The following is a 22,643-nucleotide window of genomic DNA, read 5'->3' as shown; positions in this document are numbered from 1 at the left end:
ACAGTACCGGAAGATGGAGGAGTTGAACCAGGAAGCGGTTGTCATCAGCCAATGAAAGTCGGAGGAGACAGGAAGGAGTCGTCGTGGACCAGCAACGAGGAAGGAGATGTGAAGAGGGAGAACGGAGGAGAAAGGAACAACCTGGACGAAGACGACGCAGGAAGACGGAACAACGCGAAGGCTGCCGGAGTCCAGGAGGAAGAAGACGAACCTGACAAACGGTGGTCCTAGGAGTGGTGGAACCCACCAGAGGAGGCCAGAAAGCGGCCGCAACTCTGGAGAGTTACGGCAGAGTCGGTGAGTCCTACCATCTCCGGGGACACGGGAGGGGAGAGAGGGTGGCGGGAGGAAGGTTGAGATAAGGGGTGTGTCTAAAGCGTTTTTTTGTTGCGGTTCGCTAAGGAGCTTTTGGACAGGAATGTATTGAATCATTTTGGGGACACTAATTTGTTGTTTGGTAAACCAGGCACTTGTATCCCAGCCTTTTCACCACCCCTTTGGGTCTGACTCTCGGACGGCATTTATACCTGCTTCATATCGACTTTGAAGTCCATGGTTCTTTTCAGACTTCCTTTCCCACGAAGTCTTTTGAATTCTTTTTCTTACCCCTTTTTGGGTGTACCAGGGCACAAGCTCCTTTACCGTCACTCTTTCACTCCCAGGTGTGGTGACTGGTGGCGTGACAAACCCCCTCTTCATAGAACACATTTCTGATGGCTCTATTTTATCTTCTCTCCTATGAGCCTCCGGGGAGATTCCATCGAGGAGACCAAAGAGGAGCCCGAATCATCGGCCCAGGACACTATAACCAGCTCCCCACCAAGTACATCGGGAGGAATACAACAGGAGATACAGACAGCCGCCAGTGATAGTTCCCTTGATAATTCCCTTGTCGGCAATAAACAACACTCTTTTAGAAAATATATTAAGCCTTCTCACCTGCTTATCAAACCCGGTCTCCCACATGTATGTGTTCAGATTTTTTTTACATGTCACAAAAATCATTCGTCGATATCTGTGCTGACAACTGCCTTCGATGTACATTGTGAGGACTCACGATTCAGGTGGTATGGCGATTGCACATGATGCATTCCAATAGCCAAGAGTCATTGTACCAGTGCGACCCGCGGAACCACGAATCATCGCAGGGTACGCACACACTGAGTTCTTCATGTACCACTAACTCGCTGCACCACAAGTCATCTCCACGTCGCCTTGGTAAAGCAGAAAAACATTGCTCCCTGTGCTGCTTGCCTGGACCACGCATCATCGCAGGTTACGTACACGCTCAGTGCCAAAGGTACCAGTAACTCACTGCACCATAATTCATCACCACATGGCCGTATTCAGACAGAATTCAATAGATAAAAGACATTGGTCCAAATACGCCCCCCCCCTTTACCCCTTATTATTGCAGGGTACGTACAAGCTCAGTGCCAAAGATACTACTAACTAAGTGCACCAAAAATCATCGCCACATGACCGTATTGAGTCAGATGGCATTTTTTGGAAGAAAATATATCATAGTTTTTGGAGATCCACTGCAACTTACTCCTGTGAAAGGACAACCAATATTTATAAGAAAACTTGATTTTAAAGTCTTTGCTACCAGTGCGTCCTGCTCGGAGCATGCATCATCGCAGGCTCCACAAAACTTTGTTGCTTCAGGTGCCACTAACTCTGTAAACCACTTATCATCGCTGGCTGCACACACACTAAATTACCAATACGGTGCAGCTTTAATCAATGCAACCTGGTCGTAGGCTTCTGCTAACTGCTGCCTCCTGCCTACACTGCGGTCATTAGAGCTCACAATTAATTACACTGTTGATTTATTATTTGCAGTGTCCAATACCAAACATAGGGGCTCATTAGGATTGCGGTTAATCTGCATCCTCCGGGCCGGCTGAAGTCACCGCCGGCCCGAAGGATGCGGATTAACCGCTGCAGACTGAAAAAAGACCCCCCGCCAGATTAGGATGGCTGTGGGATCTTTTTTCCGTCCGACGCTTTTCCGCCGCGGTCGCCTTCCGACCGCGGCGGAAAAGCTCTAACATGGCTGGCGGTGTCTATCAGACACCGCCAGCCATATTAGGATGTCAGCGGTCCTATGCCTTTACACGGCGGCATTTCCGCAGTGGAAAGGCATACAGACTTTTCTTTGGGGGCCCGTTGCAGGCCCCCAGGGGTAAAAGGGGGATGGGGGTGCACATGGAGGGTACCTATGGTACCCCCCTGCCTTTGCGTGCACGAAGCAGAAGGCACCATGCGGTGCCTGCAGCTTCGTGCACGCAAAGGAAAACATTGTGTTTTTAACATTGCGGCGTGTGCTGCTTCAAGCAGCACCCGCCTCAATGTTAAAAATACAGGATGTGACCGCCAGGGTGGCGGTCACATCCTAATTAGCATGGAGGGACAGCCGCTGCCCCTGCGGACGGTCCCTCCTCCTCTGGAGGGGCGGACAGACGCAGGTCCGTCCGCCATCCTAATGAGCCTCTAAGTTTAACATTTATCAAACCCTATACAATATCCCTTTATTATGCTTCGTTTAACAACTTCTTTTATATCACTTATAGATTTACTTGAATAATAAATTTCACGCTGCAAGTGCAAAGGTACACTTAATGATAGTCTACACTTTGGATAGCATAGGTTACAATTTGAACCTCACTTTTTCTTAATTGGAAACCTGAATTTCTTTTTGGGAGACAAAAATGGCTACACCACTGGAAGAATCATCTGATTCTGATCATTTTGTTGCTGAAGAATTCATAACCATTGATGGTACTTTTTTTTTCCCACTCAAAGTACTTACAGTCCAGTATGCAACAGTTAATGCTTTGAGTGCAGCCCTTTCAGACCATGCCTCATCCCAGGGTGAGCACACGCTAAACACCAGACGTATCACTAATTCAGTTCAGCATAAATAATCACCAAAAGGCTTTATTAAGGCAAAATTCTGTAGTCAAAAAACATTATCCCCAGTACGGCCTATCTGGACCACGCATCATCGCAGGTTACGTACGCGCTCAGTCCCAAAGGTACTACTAACTCAGTGCACCATAATTCATCGCCACATGGCCGTATTCGGGCAGAATTTAACTGATTCTTCATTCATTATTTATAAAGTGCAATACCAAACAAAGTAACGTCCCTCAAACCTACACAAAATCACCACATGGCCTTACTAAACCAGAATTCACACAACAAAAAACATTACTATCAGTACGGCTTGCTCAGACCACACACCATTGCAGGGTCCACAGAACCTTGTTGTTTCAGGTACCACTAACTCAGTGGAAACTTAACTAAGTATAACACCTATCAAGCCCTACACAATATCCCTTCAGTATGCTTCCTTCAATTTTTTTTTATATCACTTATAGATTTAGTTGAATAAAAAAATGCACGCTGCATACATGTTCTTTCTTCCACTTCAATCATAATTGCAGATGATGCACTCCACCCTAAGACCTACACTATGGACAGCAGGGTTTACAACTTGAATTCACCTTTGCATCCACACTATAGACAGTAGGAAATTCAACCTTGATTTATTTAATCCCGGGACAATTATACTGTATGTATTCAGATTTTGTTAAAACAAGTGAAAAAAAGCATTGTTCCATAACTGTACTGACTACTAGCTTCGATGTACACTGTGCACAGTATGGTTCACAATTTTAAATTACCTTTTACATCTACACTACAGACAGCATTAAATTCAGCCTCGATTTATTTAAAGCAGAGAATCAAAAATAGTGCTGTTGCACTGCTAGTATGCGCAAGCACCTTCAATCTCTGCATTGTGTGAACTATGATAAAAAAGAATGTAGAAGATTGCGCCGAAATGTACCTCCACCATCGTCAATACCAAGTACCTCTGGGGTATCACCTTCAACATCGCCACCAGACATACGTCCCCAATTTGTGAAGTTAGAATGCACTGCGTGAAGTGGAATTGCTTAATTTGTTATGGGGAGCAATCAGTACACGTAGTTTGCACAGCAATTGATAACCATCAATGCTATTTTTTTACCCCCTCAAAGTTCATATAGTCCAGTATGCAACAGTGAATGATTTCAGTGCAGCCCTCTCAGACCACGTATCATCGCAAGGTGAGCACACGATAAACACCAGACTTACCACTAACTCAGTACACCGTAAATAATCACCATGTGCCCTTGTTACGGCAAAATTCAATAGTCAAAACACATTTTTATCAGTGCGGTCTGCTTGGACCATGCATCATCACGGGCTCCACACAAACCGCCCCTACCTCAGTGCACCACAACTCATGAACTCTTTACGATAGAATCTTCTGTGTATTATTTCACATACAATGCTCCTACCTTTCTACAGCAGAAGTCATAAACCGTTTATGATTAAATATCTGTATATACTATCATGATTACTATTCTACTTGTTACCAACAAAAACTTAATAAAATGGAGTCGACCACACATGCCCGTACCCACTTCATCTATCTATGTGTGTCTGTGTATTTATTGTGCTTGTAAAATGCTGCTCCTCCACCCTACCACATTATATTGTGCTATAAATAGCATATGCAACCATCTTACCTCTGACAGTAAGGGGCCCATTATGATAACGGGTGGATTGCCACTGCCCGTATGGCGATCCACCCACCAATAACCACCATCCGCCTCTAATTTCCCCCACCACATTACCATGGCAGGGGACCCCGGTGGACAGGAAGACCGTCCGTCGGTTTTCAGCCGGTAGGCAATCCGCCCGATTGCCTACCGGGCGGAAAAGCAGATTATATGGTGGCGGTGTCTCGTTGACACCACCATCCATATTACTATGAGGGCGGGGATGTGCCATTCCGTGGCGGCAAAGGCAGGCGGTTTTCAACATTGGTGGCCCGTAGCGGGCCCCCAGGGATTCTAGTGGTGGGGGTGCACATGGGGATACCTATGGTACCCCCCAGCACTTCAATGCAGAACATGGCAGGTACTGCGCGGTGCCTACTATGTTGTGCATTGAAGTGCACAGCATGCCTTCCTGGCATTGTGGCAGGCGGTGCTGACGGCACCACCCACCACAATGACAGGAATGCTGGATGCGCCCGCCACTGTGGGGGGCGCATCCTAATATCCTACACGGGACCCCCGCCCTTATGGCGGGTAGTTCATTTTTGCGATGGAATGGCGGGCGTACAAAGTCCGCCCGCATCCTAATGCGCCCCTAAGTGTAGGCTATTCCTCCCTTTTAAAAAAAAAATGTTTTAAAGAATTTTTATATAGAGCAAAATCAACCCAAAAATATCAGCAATTTACATGAGCACCGTATTTACAATACATTTTCAGTCAAGCGTACATTATGTCATTATTCTATAATAACAGGATGTGGACGCAACTCCGAGCCTCGAACACTGATTTGCAGCACCAAGTTCTACAGTGTACCTAAATACCCACATATGTATATATATTAGCTGCCCTTCATGTGCCAAAAACTGCAACTTAAACCTTTCACAGCCCTGTATTACTACAGCTACAACACTCCACTGAATGTACAACAAACATTCATAATTGCAGAAATTCGTCCTGTCCACCATCTTTTATGTGTGCAACTGTGAACGAATATAGAGTCAGTGATACCCCGTACCTTCCATGTTGGCCAAGTTGTGGAACTTTACCGATATAATGACACATTTGCTTTTAAAACCCGGGTGACGTCAGCACTACAAAAAGGACACCCGAATCACTTGATTTCTCATATAGCTCATGATAAGACCACGCATATAGCTCCCGAATCATGGTTCAGAGCCTCGCGCAGCACTGGCATACGTCAGGCCAGCCCACTCTACTTATGCTACCAGGAAAAAACAAAAACAAAACATTGGCCAGATTTTCATTGTAGTGATTTCTTAGTTCCAGGTCTAGTTGTCAGAACGGCACACACACACACCCATCCAGCGCAAGCGTCACTACACACGTGACCCTACCAATAAAAAAGAAGGGGCGGACGTGCAGTATGCCAATTTAGAGTTCCTCCCATCGCAAGCGCTGTAATGGCCCGTCCTAGTGGTTTGAACGCCTCATGTAGGCCCTAACCACCAAGTACAAGGGCCCACCACTACGTGTGTGGCCTCTTTGGTCACTGAGTTAGTGGTATCGGAAGGACTGAGCGGGTGAGGAACCTGCGATGATGATGGTATACGAGTATGTCGTTAGCCATACCGATATCAAGACTTGGCACCATATGTCAAACTTCTTGGAGGCAGAGCGGGACTGCATGATGTAGAAGGTATCCTGTCCATGAAAAGGTGAGCAGTGAGGCAAGGGTGCGCATCGGAGGGAGTCGATGGGCTGCAGCAGACTGGATACAAAAAACCAATGCAGCGATTTAGATGAACGCATATACCGAATCTTATTCAATTAATATATTTTTTTTCCAATAGCAGGAACGTTTATATAATCGGTCAAACGTCCGGAATATAAACTATACAAATAGTTGTTTTTTAATGCGAGAGGAAAGGTGTGTGAAAGGGAGATGTTATTCAACTCCACATTAAGATAGTAACAAACACCAATCATAACAACTTTCTTTTACTATATTTTATATGTAAGGGTGCATTATGTCCCGGCACGTGGTGAAAAACACACCAGTGACAGAAAAGTGAGCTCCGAATATTCTTTTCAGTCACTCTCTCACTTCCTCTCTCCTTTGATAAACAAATAACACACAATGTTAACTTCCTTTTTATCTATCACAAATTGGCGTCAAAACACCTGCAAAGCTCTACGTTTGTGGATTCTGCAATGATGCATGGCCATCGTAACAACGTCTGAGAAGCCTGCTTCGACACGTAGTGCACCCTCTTTGAATCACGCCAATGGCACAAGGAGAGCAAAGAAGCTTGTTTCCGAAAAAACGACAAGTCATCTGTGAATGGAGAGAGTGCGTAGTGTGCAGCAGCTTCACTGCGTAGGAATGTACAATTACCTCCGGGCAGTGAGAACAGATAGGTTACAACAGTCTGACGGGCAGATCTACAAGCCCCTTGCACCACTTTTGTGTCACTTTTAACATGGGAAAAGTGGCGCAAGGAGCTTGTAAATCTGCCTCTGACTTCCCAAGAAAAACACTCACCTCCGGACTCTGCGAGTCAATGGGGTGCAACAGTCTAGGTACGCAATATTGAGAACTCACCGCTATGCAGTGGGAGTGCATGGGATATACTACTTTGGAACAGCGCACAGACACCTCCTTACAGTGGAACTTGATGAAATACATTATCCTGAGTGTACAAAAAATAAAGCAAAAATATACGTGTTCAGTTGTATGTAGTATGCTATTACTAACTCTATATACTATCTTTCAGATCACTAAACTGGAGGGTGCACTATGAACCAGAACATGCTTGGACAAACATCGGAGGCAAAAGGTGAGCTACTAGTATTTTCTCCAGTATTAACTGCTCAATTTATAACTTTCTCTCTCTCACAGTTTTAATGTCGTTTTTTCTCTCTTTCTCTCCCTCACTCTCTCACATCGTTTTTCTTTCTCTTTTAAAATTATGGACGCTGCGGTCCACTCTGCCATGTACAACCAAAGCTGAGTTGAAGTTGTGAACTCTGTTGGTCACAGTGTTTACACAAGGTAAGCAGAGCGGCCTAGATATACAATGCCTCAGATTAAATGCATTATAAATAAAAGAGCTTATTTACAAGCCCCTTGCGCCACTTTTGCGTCACTTTCAACATGGGAAAACTAACACAAAAGTAGCGCAAGAGTCTTGTAAATAAGCCTTTAGGAATATTGTCCTGCATAATGAACTGATCTCTCACCTAATTCTGTCTCATCTCTGAATCATTTGAAAGACCTGTTGGTCCATAGTGTAAATCTGACGCAGTAGGTACTTACATACAGACACCTCTTGACCGCGGGCCTATAAGACAGGTGAAATGTATCAGGCACACTGCAGACGTGCAAATAACCAAATATCGCCAAGTGTTACCTTAACTTGTAATGTTTGACCTCATTTAGTCACATCGATCTTATTTTGAACACTTATTTTCATTTTTGTTTTGCTGATTACCTACCCTACTTCTATTGGAGTCCATATCACATTTTGTTTAATTGTTTTTTTAAAGGTATGTTTCTAGTTATTTATTACATTGTTATCTTTAAGTTACTTTTCCAGTTATTTATTATTGTTTTAATAAAAATTAATTTTTAAAAAGTATATACGTCTTCTTTTTCTGACAAAATGTCGCTATTATTTAGTGTGATAATGATATAAAAAGAAAACATTTAAAAATAGAAATTATATTTATAATTTGAAGTATATTCTGAGGCTAACTCTTTACCAGATCTTTACCAGAGTCTATAGCTACGACTAACAGTTCCTATGGAAAAGTTTTAAAACTCCAGCACAGTAACTGTTTCGATAACAACATAGTGTGGTGAACTTCTAACCTCTGTGCTCATTAAACTGTTCCATGAACTCTTACTATGGTAACAGGCAGAAAGCCGTTTGGGGGTAGGGTTGAAAGGTACTGGCTGTACAGAAACCGTTATATTTACCCAGGATCCTCTACATTACAGAAAGGAAAGCAAAGTAAAAGACAACACTGTGTACCAGATTTACAACCCCCTTGCGCCACTTTTGCGTCACATTTCCCAGCTTAAAAGTGATGCAATAGTAACGCAATCAACTTGTAAATCTGCCCATATGCACATTACGAGTAAAACAAGTACACAACTCATTTAATTATTTATCGATCACAATTAGACAGTGTTGCTTCACGATTCACAATGAACTTCAATAAATACTTCGTGCCTATTTAAATGGAAGACGAGATTGTCAACATTACAAAACTTAGTGGCATATTTACAAAGATGGAGTTAAAATTGTCGTCGCTTTAACGCCTGCAAACTATAACAAAAACTCTGAAAATGGACTTCAAAATCCTTTGTTATCTTAACTGAAGATTTTGTCAACATTGCTGTTTCCTATCCAAGGCTGAGAGCCACCCCCTGGGGCTATAAAATAAATGGTTGTGGGGGGCTCCAAGGCCCCACTGCAAAATTAGAAGTGTGGGGACCTCAACGACCCCTCATCAAGCCCCGGGAAACACCAACCCCAGGGATTTGTGTATTGTGGGAGGCAGACTGTGTGGCCCTCCGCCTGGAGCCCTCAAGGGCCCTGGGGACCACCACGCCCCAGGGCTGGCTCCTGCAGTGTCCCGGGGTGCCTACCCCCGGGACACTGCTGTTTGCTATGAGAAAGCGATACCAAAGGGGATAATGGATGGAGCGTTTGAACTGATCTGGGTATAATCCATCACCATTCTTTAGGTCACACCACCACCCCAGTTCAGACATGGCCATATGCAAATCAGTCTGACCCTGTGCCTCCTGGGAACAGTCCAGCCCGAACTGCCAAGCCATGTCTTCCCTGGACCGGACACAAGCATCCTCGGACCGGTTATCTTGAATCCAGTGGCAAAATGTATGACATTTTTCTGCAATCTGTCCATCAACTGGTGTTTTTGCATTTGTCACCCAGAGTGGGACGGGCGTGCTCTCCATGCCACTGGAATTAAGCTATCCTCGCCCTAGGATGCTTGTTTCCAGTCCGGGGGGGACCTGGCTTGGGAGTTCAGGCTGGACTGTTCCCATGACTTTATGCAGAACAAGGGAAACCCAAGGAAGCAATAGGTCTGAGACCACGATACCTGAGAACCCCATTGAGGACCTGTATCCTATATCACTTGGACCGCACGTATTCTGTGACAATCTTCAGCATTATCTGTCAACGTCTCCACTCTTGTGAACCTTGAGCATTGCCTTATCCAGGCTCGCGAACCCAGCAAATTAGCTGTGGGTTTCATTATTGTGTTTTTAACTAAAAGGCATGTATAAATTGTCCTGAAGATGAACTCTGTATTCTATTAAAGGGTTCGAACGTTGTCGACTTAAGTACACTATATGCCTACAATTATGTTGTATAATCTGAAGCAATAGTGTATTTTCAAAATTGTGTCTGTAGAACTTGTCCTCACGGGTGGTCCCTCTAACCCTTGGTCCCCTGCACATTGGCCCCCCTCTTTTGCCCCCCCCCCCCACGCCCTCTCCCTCTGTTCGCACCCTTGGCATTAAAGTCAGCTCTGACTTAACCATGCACAGCCAGATCAGCTCTGTTGTGTCTTCATGTTTCCTCTCCCTCCGTCTTATTCGGAAAATATCCCGTTTCTTCACCATCGACGCGCTTAAAACCATAGTCTTGGCTTTAGTCATCTCACGCCTCGACTATGGCAATGGCCTGTACGTGGGTATCCCTTCCCACGAATCCCAACGTTTACGGGCCATTCAAAACCAGGCTGCCCGTCTCATTCTCTCCCTCCCCAAATCCTCTCACATTACCCCGGTTTTGAAATCCCTTCACTGGCTCCCCATCCGCTTCAGATCCCTTTTCAAACTTGCTTGCTTTGCCTTTTGCGCCCACTCCCGCTCTGCCCCTGCCTACATCACTTCCCTCATTTCTTCCTATGTTCCCAGTCGCACTCTCCGCTCTTCCTCTCTCTCCCTTCTTCACATTCCCCGCTTCCGCAAATCCAGATCCGGGGGCACTCGTTTTTCCGTCCTGGCCCCCCAGTTCTGGAATAGTCTCCCACTTCATCTTCGCTCCATTCCTATTTTCAGCCACTTCCGTAAAGCCTTAAAAACTTTTCTTTTTTCTTTGGCTTTCCCTTCTTAGGTCCCCTGTGTCCCCCTCCGTGAGATCTGACCCAGGTCCCCCAGCGCCAGGAAGCCGCTTGGCAGCAGTGCGCTTTATTAAATATTGTTTTCATTTCATTTCATTTCATTTCATTTCATAACATGTATGAAAAACAGACTGCTCTAACTTGCCTCTACCCCCACCCCCTTGTTCGTTTGTCCATAGTGTGTTAGTCAAGCACCGGCTGGTGTCCCACTTGTATTTACACTGAGAATTTTTATGCATTTTAGAATATTCAAAAATTGAAAACTGTCCGGCTGGACTAAGAATATAGTAACTATCTAGTCTATATTTATCACCTCCTTTCTAATTTAAAGTGGTTAGGGACCGTTGTTCTTGATAAATACAGGACTGTTCCCATGGGGCACAGGGTAAAGACTGATATGCATATGGCTGGGTTCAAACTGGAATGGCATGGTGAGCAAAAAACGATGGATTTAGGCCCAGATCTCTGGACTGGGGTGAATGTATGGCATTGTTCTGCATTCTGTCCATCAACGGTTGTTTTTGCATGTGTCACCCCGAGTGGGGCGGGTATGCTCAGACGTGAGTCCCGTGCTCTCCATGCCACTGGAATCCAGTTATCTGGGCTGATGAGGGCTGAAAGCCCGAAACCGGTCCTGGGATGCTTGTTTCCAGTCCATAGAGGACCTGGCTTGGCAGTTCGGGCTTGACTATTCCCACCGGGCATAGGGTCAAGACTGATTTGCATATGGCTGGGTTCAAACTGGAATGGCATGGTGAGCAAAAAAACGATGGATTTAGGCCCAGATCTCTGTACTGGGGTGAATGTATGACATTGTTCTGCATTCTGTCCATCAACTGTTGTTTTTGCATTTGCTATGGGAAGGCGGGAGCCTCGCAGCTTCCGCCCTCCCATAGCAAACTTAGGGGTCCATTAGGATGTTGCATTGCTGGCGGGGCGGAAAAACGCCTTTTCCACTCGCGAGCAGCGGAACTCATGTCCGCCATATTAGTATAGTAAAACAAAGGTCCCGTCCGCCGCGGAGCCAAGCGCACCGCCATCAAAGTGTGCCCGGCACCACGGCGGTGGGAGCCAATGGAGCCTCACCCCCGTGCGGAATGACGCCTGCCCCGCTCAACAAATTGGGATGGCCAAAACAAGCAGAAGCACCTCAGCGGAGATTCCGCCCAATTTGACACGGCGGAAACTCAACAGCGGAGCGCGATAGCAGAGCAGCGGTCATGAACGCCATGGACCCCAGCCCTACATATGCATCCGGTGATGTACCTGCTACAGTCTATCATCAAATGGGCCGCCGCAAACGCCGCCGCAGGTACGCAACTACACAACACACAGGCCGATCCAGGGTATAATTTCACTACAAACACCCTGCTGGGGGTCACAAAACATCTACAAGTGCACCCACACATTACCCACCTGGCACAAAGTCACCACTCTGCATCCAGGACACACATCGGCCGCCAACTAGCAGCAGCCTTCCATTCCAGCCCACTTCAATGCCGCGGTCAACACATGCGCACAAAGCAGAAGACAGGACCACTCCAAGGCATGGGCAGGGCACAAAGACCACATGGACACATCACCCCCAACGACACAACAACACACCCCATAAGGTCACAGGCCAGGTGCCCATCCTGTGCACCCCCATGCACACCAACAAGCAACAAGCACAGCAACAAGCAAGCACAATACACACCCTGCATCACACAACAAACAACCAGGGACACAGCCACTGCAGAAGTGGCTGACAAGGAGCACACAACAATAACACTAAAGGCTGCCAACATCTCCCAGCACAAACACACACAACAAACACACACCCTGGGTGTAGGTACAAACGGAACACACACACAGAGATGCCTGAACTGATGCCTGCATAAAGACAACACACAAACACCAATGGAACACACACAGCATCACATCAGAAACAGACATACTCTGACAGCCAAACTGTGTAAGGGCAATGGGACTGGAGCACGAACTCAACATGAGTGCACAACATCATCTCTCAAGACCAAAACACACACAACAGACCACAAATCACACAAGAAGGGTACCTGCATCAAACCAACCACACATGCACACGAAAGCAAAAATCTACAAACACCACAGGACATCAGGGGATGCACATCAGTCAATGCCAAGGCCACATACACACACCACTGTATGTACAACAAGTAGCCAGTGCACAACAAGCACAACAGACACACACAGGCATGACTGATACAACTTCAACACACACACCACAAATCAGTACAGCACAAATACAACAGCACACACAGGAAGTCAAGCAATGCAACATCCTACACACATACATCCAACACAACAACAACAGGATGCACCACTCTGGGACACAAGAGCACAACCATCTCTACCAGATCTCTGGGCAGCACACACAGCTGTAGTGCACATGAACAATCCACACTAGACAAATAGCACAAAACATCACACATAAACCAGTTGGGCAAGGTCCAATGTGGTACAACACTCCAGGCCCAAGAACTGCACCACATGGCACAGTCCCACAAACTAGTGAAGTGGAGGCACATACACATGTAAACCAAGGAGATAGCTGACATTCAAATAAACTGACTAGCATGTCAATAGTAGACATGTAAGTGTTGTATCCAACACAAATAGAGGTAGTGCAGATCTACAATGGCCAGGCACAAGTGGCACACATAGGTGATGGCAGTGCACCACACACACCATGCCATGCAGGAGGATAAAATGCACCATGTGCCTGCAATGTATGACAAACACAAACACAATGCCAGTGAGGAGCAGCAGGGCCACACAATCCACACAAACACACTCCAGACACGTTGATCATCAAACTATCACAAAACTGAAGTGCAAGTCACACACATTTCACACCCATAATTGACAAAAACAACAAGGAAGAGTCACACAGAACTGCATGGACACACCAACACACTCCAGACAACTCACACAACTGCATACAATCATTTACACAGGGCAGGACAATACAAACAACAGGCACACACCTCCTGGGTGAGACATGTGAGCCATCACAATCCAGGGGCACACACACATCCACAACCACCACAAAGTCATAACCTTCACACTCCTCATCACCACCCAGGAGCACACATCACATGTAGTCCAGGAGACCATGACTGAGGGCCAACACAACATGACCATACACATAGACAGCTGGGCACAGATACAGGAAAAACACACATACATCATGAGCTTGCCCAGCCTGCATGCAAACATGTGCATACCATCACATCCATGTCAGCTTGGGGCACTGTACCCCAAGCTGACATGGCAACAACGTAGCCAACAATAGCAAACCACCACAAAGAGAATTGCATGGCAGGCAAAAGAGGCAACACAGATAACACAAGTATCAGTGTCTGAATGGACTGAAGACCCTGTTACCCCTGTCTAAAAATGTGATGTGGGCAAACAGCTTGGTGATGTTGAAGTCACACATAGAGCATGGGGCACAGGCACCAAAATGCACAGCCCAAAATAACTTATTCTGCAAGGACACTGATAAAACAGACAACAGGAGTAACTGTCTTTATTGACATATTGCACAGATGTGACAGTAGAACAACAGTAGACAAGAGCAAGGCGCAAAATGCTGTTTAAATGCAATACAATCTGCACAGGCAAACTACAAACAGGAAGGCCAGTGTCCAAGGCACATGGGGGGAGTCCACCACAGCAGAGCAGCAGGGCCAGTGTCTATGGCACAGGTGAGAGCCCAACACAGCAGAGCAACAGGGCCAGTGTCCATGGCACAGGGGAAAGTCCAACACAGCAGAGCAGCAGGGCCAGTGTCCATGGCACAGGGGGAGTCCAACACAGCAGAGCAGCAGGGCCAGTGTCTATGGCACAGGTGAGAGACCAACACAGCAGAGCAACAGGGCCAGTGTCTATGCCACAGGTGAGAGCCCAACACAGTAGAGTAACAGGGCCAGTGTCTATGGCACAGGGGGAGTCCAACACAGCAGAGCAGCAGGGCCAGTGTCCATGGCACAGGGGGGAGTCCAACACAGCAGAGCAGCAGGGCCAGTGTCTATGGCACAGGTGAGAGACCAACACAGCAGAGCAACAGGGCCAGTGTCTATGCCACAGGTGAGAGCCCAACACAGTAGAGTAACAGGGCCAGTGTCTATGGCACAGCGGGAGTCCAACACAGCAGAGCAGCAGGGCCAGTGTCCATGGCACAGGGGGGAGTCCAACACAGCAGAGCAGCAGGGCCAGCGTCTATGGCACCGGTGAGAGCCCAACACAGCAGAGCAACAGGGCCAGTGTCCAAGTTACAGGGGGGAGTCCAACACAGCAGAGCAGCAAGGCTAGTGTCAATGGCACAGGTGAGAGCCCAACACAGCAGAGCAACAAGGTCAGTGTCAACTACAGGGCGCACTACAAGTACATGTGAAGCTGCACAGGCAAAGGCAGAGCAGCAATGAGTGACAAGGCCAGTGGCCAGGGAGAAGTGCAGAGTCAGGACATGAGAAGCTGCACAGGCAAGGGCACAGCAGCAGTGGGTGACAAGGCAAGTGGCCAGGGAGAAGTGCAGAGTCAGGACATGAGAAGCTGCACTGTGTGTGTGTCTGACTGTAGCCTTCCATGGCCAGCAACACCCCCAGGTGGCAAACAATGGCCAGGACTAGCACACCTGTATGAGAGATAGTTGTATGAGGGGAACTACAATTCACATCTGTGTGTCATGCAGGCTTGGAGCTGGCTGTGTGTAGGGGGCCACCAGGAGCACTTGACTGGGGAGACAGAGGCACAGATGATGTAGGCCTATCAGTGGTTTGGCAAGCTGGAGGGCTGTTTGGACCAGGTAGTATAGTGGCACGTGGAGGTGGAGTCATGCAGACCTGTGACACAGTGTGAGTGGGAGAGGTTGGAGGGGTGCCCTTCCACTTTTTGGGAATATGAAAGGGCCTCCCTGTCTTGGAGTTAATGGGAACTGGCAAAGACACAACACGCACACACACCAACAGTTCTGCATCAGGTGAAGACACTGGCACTCCCTCTGGTGTTGTGCTGGATCCTGCGGAACGCTTTGTCTGGCTACGCCTCTGGACCACCTTTCCCTGTTTGCCCGGTGTCCCACCTACAGTGCCCTCCTTTGTGTGTTTGCCAGGTGTAGAACCTACAGTGCCGTGCTTTGTGTGTTTGCCAGGTGTAGCACCTAGAGTGCCCTCCTTTGTGTGTTTGCCAGGTGTAGCACCTACAGTGCCCTCCTTTGTGTGTTTGCCAGGTGTCCCACCTACAGTGCCCACTTCCACATGCTTCACTGGGCTTGGATTAGGAGTTGACATGGTGGGGGGATGTTGGCCTGTGCCCTTCCTAGGTGTACCCTTGCCAAACAACACCTCCTCAGTGGACATAGACACTGCACACCTACTTCTGCATGAGGTGTTAGGGACAGTAGAGTCCATTGCTGGTGATGCCTCTGAGGCATGGGAGCCTGATGCCACCTTCACTGCTTTATCGGCCTTGCTCTTCCCTGATGGGCTCTTGTCTATGCATTCTGAGGCGGCTCTGCTCTTTCTAGGGGATGGTGTCTGTGGGCGGGACCGTTTGGGTTGTTTGCTGTGTGCTCCTTGTGCTGTATCGTGTTTGTGACGCATTCGCACCGTGGTCACTTGCATCTGATGTGGCCACTGACTGGGGGTGGACAAAGGCACCTGACCAGGAATGGGAGCATGTGCCTGGTGAAGGGCAAACGTCACTGCGGATGACAAAGCCTGGACTGTACGGTGTAGCCCACCCAAGTCACAGTGTATACCTCCATGTATGCAACCACCTCACCTAATTTCTTGTCATGCTCGCTGCAGGCATTGATCAGAGCAGTCTGGCCCACACAAATCTGGCGCAGGAGCTCTACTGACTCTGCAGTGAGGGAAGCAGGGGGGACAGGAGCAGGCTCAGCAGTGCCATGTGTGAATGTGACTCGTCCTCTCTTACGGACACCGATACGGGCAGCACCAGAGGAAGTGGATGGGAGGCTGTCCACTGGCCGCTGTGTGGTAGATGATTATGCTGACTCACCATCCCCTGCGCCTAACAACAAAGATGCATCACTGCTGGCATCAGATGAAGTAGTACTCTGAGTCTCAGGCACGGATTCCTCCTGCATACTACGGTCCCCCTCAGATTCGCTGGTGAGCTCTGTTTCACTGGCATCCAGTACAACTGTGGTGGTACTTTCGCCACCACTGTTTTCCAGGTCCCGGTCCTCCGTGTCCACAGTTGATTCTGCTTGAGCGAGAGAGACATGGTTGTGTTAGTGTCAATATCAGGACAAACCAATCCAATCACTGCAGTACAGGAGATGCCCCTACCTCAGTGCACCACAACTCATGAACTCTTTACGATAGAATCTTCTGTGTATTATTTCACATACAATGCTCCTACCTTTCTACAGCAGAAGTCATAAACCGTTTATGATTAAATATCTGTATATACTATCATGATTACTATTCTACTTGTTACCAACAAAAACTTAATAAAATGGAGTCGACCACACGTGCCCGTACCCACTTCATCTATCTATGTGTGTCTATGTATTTATTGTGCTTGTACAATGCTGCTCCTCCACCCTACCACATTATATTGTGCTATAAATAGCATATGCAACCATCTTACCTCTGACAGTAAGGGGCCCATTATGATAACGGGTGGATTGCCACTGCCCGTATGGCGATCCACCCACCAATAACCACCATCCGCCTCTAATTTCCCCCACCACATTACCATGGCAGGGGACCCCGGTGGACAGGAAGACCGTCTGTCGGTTTTCAGCCGGTAGGCAATCCGCCCGATTGCCTACCGGGCGGAAAAGCAGATTATATGGTGGCGGTGTCTCGTTGACACCACCATCCATATTACTATGAGGGCGGGGATGTGCCATTCCGTGGCGGCAAAGGCAGGCGGTTTTCAACATTGGTGGCCCGTAGCGGGCCCCCAGGGATTCTAGTGGTGGGGGTGCACATGGGGATACCTATGGTACCCCCCAGCACTTCAATGCAGAACATGGCAGGTCCTGCGCGGTGCCTACTATGTTGTGCATTGAAGTGCACAGCATGCCTTCCTGGCATTGTGGCAGGCGGTGCTGACGGCACCACCCACCACAATGACAGGAATGCTGGATGTGCCCGCATCCTAATATCCTACACGGGACCCCCGCCCTTATGGCGGGTGGTTCATTTTTGCGATGGAATATCGGGCGTACAAAGTCCGCCCGCATCCTAATGTGCCCCTAAGTGTAGGCTATTCCTCCCTTTTTAAAAAAAAATGTTTTAAAGAATATTTATATAGAGCAAAATCAATCCAAAAATATCAGCAATTTACATGAGCACCGTATTTACAATACATTTTCAGGCAAGCGTACATTATGTCATTATTCTATAATAACAGGATGTGGACGCAACTCCGAGCCTCGAACACTGATTTGCAGCACCAAGTTCTACAGTGTACCTAAATACCCACATATGTATATATATTAGCTGCCCTTCATGTGCCAAAAACTGCAACTTAAACCTTTCACAGCCCTGTATTACTACAGCTACAACACTCCACTGAATGTACAACAAACATTCATAATTGCAGAAATTCGTCCTGTCCACCATCTTTTATGTGTGCAACTGTGAACGAATATAGAGTCAGTGATACCCCGTACCTTCCATGTTGGCCAAGTTGTGGAACTTTACCGATAAAATGACACATTTGCTTTTAAAACCCGGGTGACGTCAGCACTACAAAAAGGACACCCGAATCACTTGATTTCTCATATAGCTCATGATAAGACCACGCATATAGCTCCGGAATCATGGTTCAGAGCCTCGCGCAGCACTGGCATACGTCAGGCCAGCCCACTCTACTTATGCTACCAGGAAAAAACAAAAACAAAACATTGGCCAGATTTTCATTGTAGTGATTTCTTAGTTCCAGGTCTAGTTGTCAGAACGGCACACACACACACCCATCCAGCGCAAGCGTCACTACACACGTGACCCTACCAATAAAAAAGAAGGGGCGGACGTGCAGTATGCCAATTTAGAGTTCCTCCCATCGCAAGCGCTGTAATGGCCCGTCCTAGTGGTTTGAACGCCTCATGTAGGCCCTAACCACCAAGTACAAGGGCCCACCACTACGTGCGTGGCCTCTTTGGTCACTGAGTTAGTGGTATCGGAAGGACTGAGCGGGTGAGGAACCTGCGATGATGATGGTAGTACGAGTATGTCGTTAGCCATACCGATATCAAGACTTGGCACCATATGTCAAACTTCTTGGAGGCAGAGCGGGTCTGCATGATGTAGAAGGTATCCTGTCCATGAAAAGGTGAGCAGTGAGGCAAGGGTGCGCATCGGAGGGAGTCGATGGGCTGCAGCAGACTGGATACAAAAAACCAATGCAGCGATTTAGATGAACGCATATACCGAATCTTATTCAATTAATATATTTTTTTTCCAATAGCAGGAACGTTTTTATAATCGGTCAAACGTCCAGAATATAAACTATACAAATAGTTGTTTTTAAATGCGAGAGGAAAGGTGTGTGAAAGGGAGATGTTATTCAACTCCACATTAAGATAGTAACAAACACCAATCATAACAACTTTCTTTTACTATATTTTATATGTAAGGGTGCATTATGTCCCGGCACGTGGTGAAAAACACACCAGTGACAGAAAAGTGAGCTCCGAATATTCTTTTCAGTCACTCTCTCACTTCCTCTCTCCTTTGATAAACAAATAACACACAATGTTAACTTCCTTTTTATCTTTCACAAATTGGCGTCAAAACACCTGCAAAGCTCTACGTTTGTGGATTCTGCAATGATGCATGGCCATCGTAACAACGTCTGAGAAGCCTGCTTCGACACGTAGTGCACCCTCTTTGAATCACGCCAATGGCACAAGGAGAGCAAAGAAGCTTGTTTCCGAAAAAACGACAAGTCATCTGTGAATGGAGAGAGTGCGTAGTGTGCAGCAGCTTCACTGCGTAGGAATGTACAATTACCTCCGGGCAGTGAGAACAGATAGGTTACAACAGTCTGAGGGGCAGATCTACAAGCCCCTTGCACCACTTTTGTGTCACTTTTAACATGGGAAAAGTGGCGCAAGGAGCTTGTAAATCTGCCTCTGACTTCCCAAGAAAAACACTCACCTCCGGACTCTGCGAGTCAATGGGGTGCAACAGTCTAGGTACGCAATATTGAGAACTCACCGCTATGCAGTGGGAGTGCATGGGATATACTACTTTGGAACAGCGCACAGACACCTCCTTACAGTGGAACTTGATGAAATACATTATCCTGAGTGTACAAAAAATAAAGCAAAAATATACGTGTTCAGTTGTATGTAGTATGCTATTACTAACTCTATATACTATCTTTCAGATCACTAAACTGGAGGGTGCACTATGAACCAGAACATGCTTGGACAAACATCGGAGGCAAAAGGTGAGCTACTAGTATTTTCTCCAGTATTAACTGCTCAATTTATAACTTTCTCTCTCTCACAGTTTTAATGTCGTTTTTTCTCTCTTTCTCTCCCTCACTCTCTCACATCGTTTTTCTTTCTCTTTTAAAATTATGGACGCTGCGGTCCACTCTGCCATGTACAACCAAAGCTGAGTTGAAGTTGTGAACTCTGTTGGTCACAGTGTTTACACAAGGTAAGCAGAGCGGCCTAGATATACAATGCCTCAGATTAAATGCATTATAAATAAAAGAGCTTATTTACAAGCCCCTTGCGCCACTTTTGCGTCACTTTCAACATGGGAAAAGTAACACAAAAGTAGCGCAAGAGTCTTGTAAATAAGCCTTTAGGAATATTGTCCTGCATGATGAATTGATCTCTCACCTAATTCTGTCTCATCTCTGAATCATTTGAAAGACCTGTTGGTCCATAGTGTAAATCTGACGCAGTAGGTACTTACATACAGACACCTCTTGACCGCGGGCCTATAAGACAGGTGAAATGTATCAGGCACACTGCAGACGTGCAAATAACCAAATATCGCCAAGTGTTACCTTAACTTGTAATGTTTGACCTCATTTAGTCACATCGATCTTATTTTGAACACTTATTTTCATTTTTGTTTTGCTGATTACCTACCCTACTTCTATTGGAGTCCATATCACATCACATTTTGTTTAATTGTTTTTTTAAAGGTATGTTTCTAGTTATTTATTACATTGTTATCTTTAAGTTACTTTTCCAGTTATTTATTATTGTTTTAATAAAAATTAATTTTTAAAAAGTATATACGTCTTCTTTTTCTGACAAAATGTCACTATTATTTAGTGTGATAATGATATAATTAGAAAACATTTAAAAATAGAAATTATATTTATAATTTGAAGTATATTCTGAGGCTAACTCTTTACCAGATCTTTACCAGAGTCTATAGCTACGACTAACAGTTCCTATGGAAAAGTTTTAAAACTCCAGCACAGTAACTGTTTCGATTAGCAACATAGTGTGGTGAACTTCTAACCTCTGTGCTCATTAAACTGTTCCATGAACTCTTACTATGGTAACAGGCAGAAAGCCGTTTGGGGGTAGGGTTGAAAGGTACTGGCTGTACAGAAACCGTTATATTTACCCAGGATCCTCTACATTACAGAAAGGAAAGCAAAGTAAAAGACAACACTGTGTACCAGATTTACAACCCCCTTGCGCCACTTTCGCGTCACATTTCCCAGCTTAAAAGTGATGCAATAGTAACGCAATCAACTTGTAAATCTACCCATATGCACATTACGAGTAAAACAAGTACACAACTCATTTAATTATTTATCGATCACAATTAGACAGTGTTGCTTCACGATTCACAATGAACTTCAATAAATACTTCGTGCCTATTTAAATGGAAGACGAGATTGTCAACATTACAAAACTTAGTGGCATATTTACAAAGATGGAGTTAAAATTGTCGTCGCTTTAACGCCTGCAAACTATAACAACAACTCTGAAAATGGACTTCAAAATCCTTTGTTATCTTAACTGAAGATTTTGTCAACATTGCTGTTTCCTATCCAAGGCTGAGAGCCACCCCCTGGGGCTATAAAATAAATGGTTGTGGGGGGCTCCAAGGCCCCACTGCAAAATTAGAAGTGTGGGGACCTCAACGACCCCTCATCAAGCCCCGGGAAACACCAACCCCAGGGATTTGTGTATTGTGGGAGGCAGACTGTGTGGCCCTCCGCCTGGAGCCCTCAAGGGCCCTGGGGACCACCACGCCCCAGGGCTGGCTCCTGCAGTGTCCCGGGGTGCCTACCCCCGGGACACTGCTGTTTGCTATGAGAAAGCGATACCAAAGGGGATGATGGATGGAGCGTTTGAACTGATCTGGGTATAATCCATCACCATTCTTTAGGTCACACCACCACCCCAGTTCAGACATGGCCATATGCAAATCAGTCTGACCCTGTGCTTCCTGGGAACAGTCCAGCCCGAACTGCCAAGCCATGTCTTCCCTGGACCGGACACAAGCATCCTGGGACCGGTTATCTTGAATCCAGTGGCAAAATGTATGAAATTTTTCTGCAATCTGTCCATCAACTGTTGTTTTTGCATTTGTCACCCAGAGTGGGATGGGCGTGCTCTCCATGCCACTGGAATCAAGCTATCCTCGCCCTCGGATGCTTGTTTCCAGTCCGGGGGGGACCTGGCTTGGGAGTTCAGGCTGGACTGTTCCCATGACTTTATACAGAACAAGGGAAACCCAAGGAAGCAATAGGTCTGAGACCACGATACCTGAGAACCCCATTGAGGACCTGTATCCTATATCACTTGGACCGCACGTATTCTGTGACAATCTTCAGCATTATCTGTCAACGTCTCCACTCTTGTGAACCTTGAGCATTGCCTTATCCAGGCTCGCGAACCCAGCAAAT

The sequence above is a fragment of the Lissotriton vulgaris genome, chromosome 6 (assembly GCF_964263255.1).
Source record: "Lissotriton vulgaris chromosome 6, aLisVul1.2, whole genome shotgun sequence".
NCBI classification, from domain to species: Eukaryota; Metazoa; Chordata; class Amphibia; order Caudata; family Salamandridae; genus Lissotriton; species Lissotriton vulgaris.
Note: the sequence above shows the minus strand (reverse complement) of the source record.